Here is a 5,000-nt window from a genome sequence, read left to right on the forward strand (position 1 = left end):
CTAAGTTACGCTGCACCTTAACCTAAGTTACGCTGCACCTTAACCTAAGTTACGCTGCACCTTAACCTAAGTTACGCTGCACCTTAACCTAAGTTACGCTGCACCTTAACCTAAGTTACGCTGCACCTTAACCTAAGTTACGCTGCACCTTAACCTAACTTACACTGCACCTTAACCTAACTTACACTGCACCTTAACCTAACTTACACTGCACCTTAACCTAAGTTACACTGCACCTTAACCTAAGTTACACTGCACCTTAACCTAAGTTACACTGCACCTTAACCTAAGTTACACTGCACCTTAACCTAACTTACACTGCACCTTAACCTAAGTTACACTGCACCTTAACCTAAGTTACACTGCACCTTAACCTAAGTTACACTGCACCTTAACCTAACTTACACTGCACCTTAACCTAACTTACACTGCACCTTAACCTAACTTACACTGCACCTTAACCTAACTTACACTGCACCTTAACCTAACTTACACTGCACCTTAACCTAACTTACACTGCACCTTAACCTAACTTACACTGCACCTTAACCTAACTTACACTGCACCTTAACCTAACTTACACTGCACCTTAACCTAACTTACACTGCACCTTAACTGTCACATGTAACGTCACAGGAATGTAGCTTTGCCTAACAGCAACCCTCTGAACATAGTTCACTGCTTGGATCCTCTGGTGTCATGTGTATTTCTTGATGCCATGGTGCGTACCCTCACATAAAGGTCTTTCGAGTGTTGCGTACTTTCTACACAGTCCCGCTAACCACTGGAAGGGTGTACCGCTACAGAACGAATATCGCCCTCCCCTCCTGCCCTTCCAAGCTGGTCGGTCAGGCGTTTGTTTGTGAAATGAGCCTTGCAGCTGTTCAGTTGCATTCGGTTGTCGATGCAGTCAGTGTACGTTGTGGTACGGCCTGTGTGGACTGTCCGCTGATGTACGCGTAACCCACACTGATCATCCGTCGTTACGTACTGAGTGACATAATGTGGCACATGCTTGACCGTACACCGGCTGCGCCCTACAATGGCGAATCATAAGGGCCATATGTTGTGCACGATGCTACTTGTCTCGTCTCCCCATTACAGCGAGATTGCACTGTTGTACGCCGTACAGACATGTGGTAAGTAGGTACGGACGAAAGTATTGCATGTTGGCCCCCCCCCCCCTCCTCCCTCTGCCGGGAATCAGCGTGAGCCGTCTGTTGATGTAGCGACGAGGGTTTTCCTATTTAATCGTATTGCCCCACACAACATGATAGCACGGTGGACCGCGTTCCACATCTGCGACATGCTACAGAGGCCGGTTGACAGTCGACCGCGCAAGGGACATTGCACACGTGCGCGGACCATCTTCCACGTGTTCTCTCGTGTACATGCCGCAGTGTGTATGTGGGCTGATGTAGCGTGTCGTGACACATAACATGCAGGCATGCCAGAATCGTAGATTTCGCAAATGTAGATTGACGTATACGTTTGCTGCCAAAGATCCGCAAATGAACTGGAAATCAGTTGTTGAGCGGTTGTTCGCGCTGCAGGTGCATCGGTGATAGCGACGATCGGTACATCTGTGAACCGGTTGTTTCGGCGGTACCCGCCATGCCCCCGAACCTGAGTTGGCCATGTGGGTATGAAGCGATACGAGGCTGTGGCTTGGCGGGACAGTCCCCGGCCGGTGAGGGGGGGCCGCCCGGCGTGCTGGCCGCGCGCTGCGTGAGCGCACGCACTACAGCCGGCTGGTGGGGGGCGCCCAGTGGCAGGAGCGCCGGCCGACGGGCCCGGCTGGCGTCCCAGCTATGCGCCGGCGCACCCTGCGCGCGGCGCCAGGCGGCCAAAGTGGGTTCTGCCGAGCCCGGTGCGAAGCGCGGTGGACATCTGCAGTGTGCTGGTCCGATTGCGGACTGTGTGCGTTGAGGATGCGCCGCCGCCCGGCACTCGGCGTCGCGACGCCGTCTGCTGCTCGGTCGCCCCCAGCGGTTCTCGCAGGTGGTTTGTATCGCAGCTCTGCGGACGTGTTGGCGCGTGCGCTGTGCTGGGAGAGTTCGCTTCTGCACCCAAGTGGGGCTTTGCCCTTCTGTGGCGCTGGCGTTGGAGCTGCCGGTCACCGTAGGTGGCGCGTGTTGTTTCCCGCCGGCAATGCCACGACAGCACGCTCCCGGGCCTCTGTCGGCAGCGGCAAGCTCAGTTGGGAGCACGGGTGTTCGCACTGAAAGCGTCTACTCGCCTATCTCCGGGCGATTGCGCCTCTCTCGAACCCGACCAAGTACTTAGGACGGCGCTGCGCGCCGCCGGGACCTGAGAGGGTTTCGAGGTGTATCGTGCAGGGGAGCTCAGCCTCCTCCTGTTTGCAGAATAATTGAGCGGACGCTTGCGTGTTCGCGCGGGCCCTCGGGACACACTCCCGGGCGGCCGGCTGCTCAGCTCTCGTTGACGCAGCTCCCTGGTTGATCCTGCCAGTAGTCATATGCTTGTCTCAAAGATTAAGCCATGCATGTCTCAGTACAAGCCGCATTAAGGTGAAACCGCGAATGGCTCATTAAATCAGTTATGGTTCCTTAGATCGTACCCACGTTACTTGGATAACTGTGGTAATTCTAGAGCTAATACATGCAAACAGAGTCCCGACCAGAGATGGAAGGGACGCTTTTATTAGATCAAAACCAATCGGATTGGCTCGTCTGGTCCGTTTGCCTTGGTGACTCTGAATAACTTTGGGCTGATCGCACGGTCCTCGTACCGGCGACGCATCTTTCAAATGTCTGCCTTATCAACTGTCGATGGTAGGTTCTGCGCCTACCATGGTTGTAACGGGTAACGGGGAATCAGGGTTCGATTCCGGTGAGGGAGCCTGAGAAACGGCTACCACATCCAAGGAAGGCAGCAGGCGCGCAAATTACCCACTCCCGGCACGGGGAGGTAGTGACGAAAAATAACGATACGGGACTCATCCGAGGCCCCGTAATCGGAATGAGTACACTTTAAATCCTTTAACGAGTATCTATTGGAGGGCAAGTCTGGTGCCAGCAGCCGCGGTAATTCCAGCTCCAATAGCGTATATTAAAGTTGTTGCGGTTAAAAAGCTCGTAGTTGGATTTGTGTCCCACGCTGTTGGTTCACCGCCCGTCGGTGTTTAACTGGCATGTATCGTGGGACGTCCTGCCGGTGGGGCGAGCCGAAGGCGTGCTTGCGCGTCCCGAGGCGGACCCCGTTGAAATCCTACCAGGGTGCTCTTAGTTGAGTGTCTCGGTGGGCCGGCACGTTTACTTTGAACAAATTAGAGTGCTTAAAGCAGGCAAGCCCGCCTGAATACTGTGTGCATGGAATAATGGAATAGGACCTCGGTTCTATTTTGTTGGTTTTCGGAACCCGAGGTAATGATTAATAGGGACAGGCGGGGGCATTCGTATTGCGACGTTAGAGGTGAAATTCTTGGATCGTCGCAAGACGAACAGAAGCGAAAGCATTTGCCAAGTATGTTTTCATTAATCAAGAACGAAAGTTAGAGGTTCGAAGGCGATCAGATACCGCCCTAGTTCTAACCATAAACGATGCCAGCCAGCGATCCGCCGCAGTTCCTCCGATGACTCGGCGGGCAGCCTCCGGGAAACTAAAGCTTTTGGGTTCCGGGGGAAGTATGGTTGCAAAGCTGAAACTTAAAGGAATTGACGGAAGGGCACCACCAGGAGTGGAGCCTGCGGCTTAATTTGACTCAACACGGGAAACCTCACCAGGCCCGGACACCGGAAGGATTGACAGATTGATAGCTCTTTCTTGATTCGGTGGGTGGTGGTGCATGGCCGTTCTTAGTTGGTGGAGCGATTTGTCTGGTTAATTCCGATAACGAACGAGACTCTAGCCTGCTAACTAGTCGCGTGACATCCTTCGTGCTGTCAGCGATTACTTTTCTTCTTAGAGGGACAGGCGGCTTCTAGCCGCACGAGATTGAGCAATAACAGGTCTGTGATGCCCTTAGATGTTCTGGGCCGCACGCGCGCTACACTGAAGGAATCAGCGTGTCTTCCTAGGCCGAAAGGTCGGGGTAACCCGCTGAACCTCCTTCGTGCTAGGGATTGGGGCTTGCAATTGTTCCCCATGAACGAGGAATTCCCAGTAAGCGCGAGTCATAAGCTCGCGTTGATTACGTCCCTGCCCTTTGTACACACCGCCCGTCGCTACTACCGATTGAATGATTTAGTGAGGTCTTCGGACTGGTACGCGGCATCGACTCTGTCGTTGCCGATGCTACCGGAAAGATGACCAAACTTGATCATTTAGAGGAAGTAAAAGTCGTAACAAGGTTTCCGTAGGTGAACCTGCGGAAGGATCATTACCGACTAGACTGCATGTCTTTCGATGTGCGTGTCGTGTCGCGCAACACGCTACCTGTACGGCAGTAGCCGTGCGCCGCGTGCGGAACCACGCGTGCCTCTCAAAACTAGCGCAAGTGTTGTTGTGTGGTACGAGCGCTGAAGCTCTGGAGCGGCTGGCCTGCGGCACCTGGCGCCTGGCGCCGGTTTTGAATGACTTTCGCCCGAGTGCCTGTCCGCTCCGGTGTGGAGCCGTACGACGCCCATCGGCCGTCAGGCCGTTGGACACAAAGTAATGGAACAGGGGCCGTCAAACGCCTCAGTCCCGCCTCTGCAACTGTCTTGAAAGAGACGGTGGAGAACTGAAAAGATAAAGATCACCCAGGACGGTGGATCACTCGGCTCGTGGGTCGATGAAGAACGCAGCAAATTGCGCGTCGACATGTGAACTGCAGGACACATGAACATCGACGTTTCGAACGCACATTGCGGTCCATGGATTCCGTTCCCGGGCCACGTCTGGCTGAGGGTCGGCTACGTATACTGAAGCGCGCGGCGTTTGTCCCGCTTCGGGCGCCTGGGAGTGTCGTGGTCGCCTGTGTGGCCGGCCGCGTCTCCTTAAACGTGCGATGCGCGCCTGTCGCCTGGCGGTTCGCATACCGGTGCTTTCTCGGTAGC

The 5,000-nt window shown here is 54.5% G+C and overlaps 2 non-coding genes across 2 annotated transcripts; both read left to right on the forward strand.

Moving 5' to 3' along the window:
* The first annotated feature begins 2,452 nt into the window (after positions 1-2,452).
* LOC126320740 (small subunit ribosomal RNA) lies at positions 2,453-4,345 on the forward strand. The gene has a single exon (XR_007558233.1). It is a non-coding gene; the product is annotated as a small subunit ribosomal RNA (ribosomal RNA).
* Positions 4,346-4,700: 355 nt separating this feature from the next.
* Positions 4,701-4,855, forward strand: LOC126320674 (5.8S ribosomal RNA). Its single transcript, XR_007558172.1, has one exon. It is a non-coding gene; the product is annotated as a 5.8S ribosomal RNA (ribosomal RNA).
* The last annotated feature ends 145 nt before the right edge of the window (positions 4,856-5,000 follow it).

This window comes from Schistocerca gregaria, unplaced genomic scaffold, assembly GCF_023897955.1.
Source record: "Schistocerca gregaria isolate iqSchGreg1 unplaced genomic scaffold, iqSchGreg1.2 ptg000742l, whole genome shotgun sequence".
NCBI classification, from domain to species: Eukaryota; Metazoa; Arthropoda; class Insecta; order Orthoptera; family Acrididae; genus Schistocerca; species Schistocerca gregaria.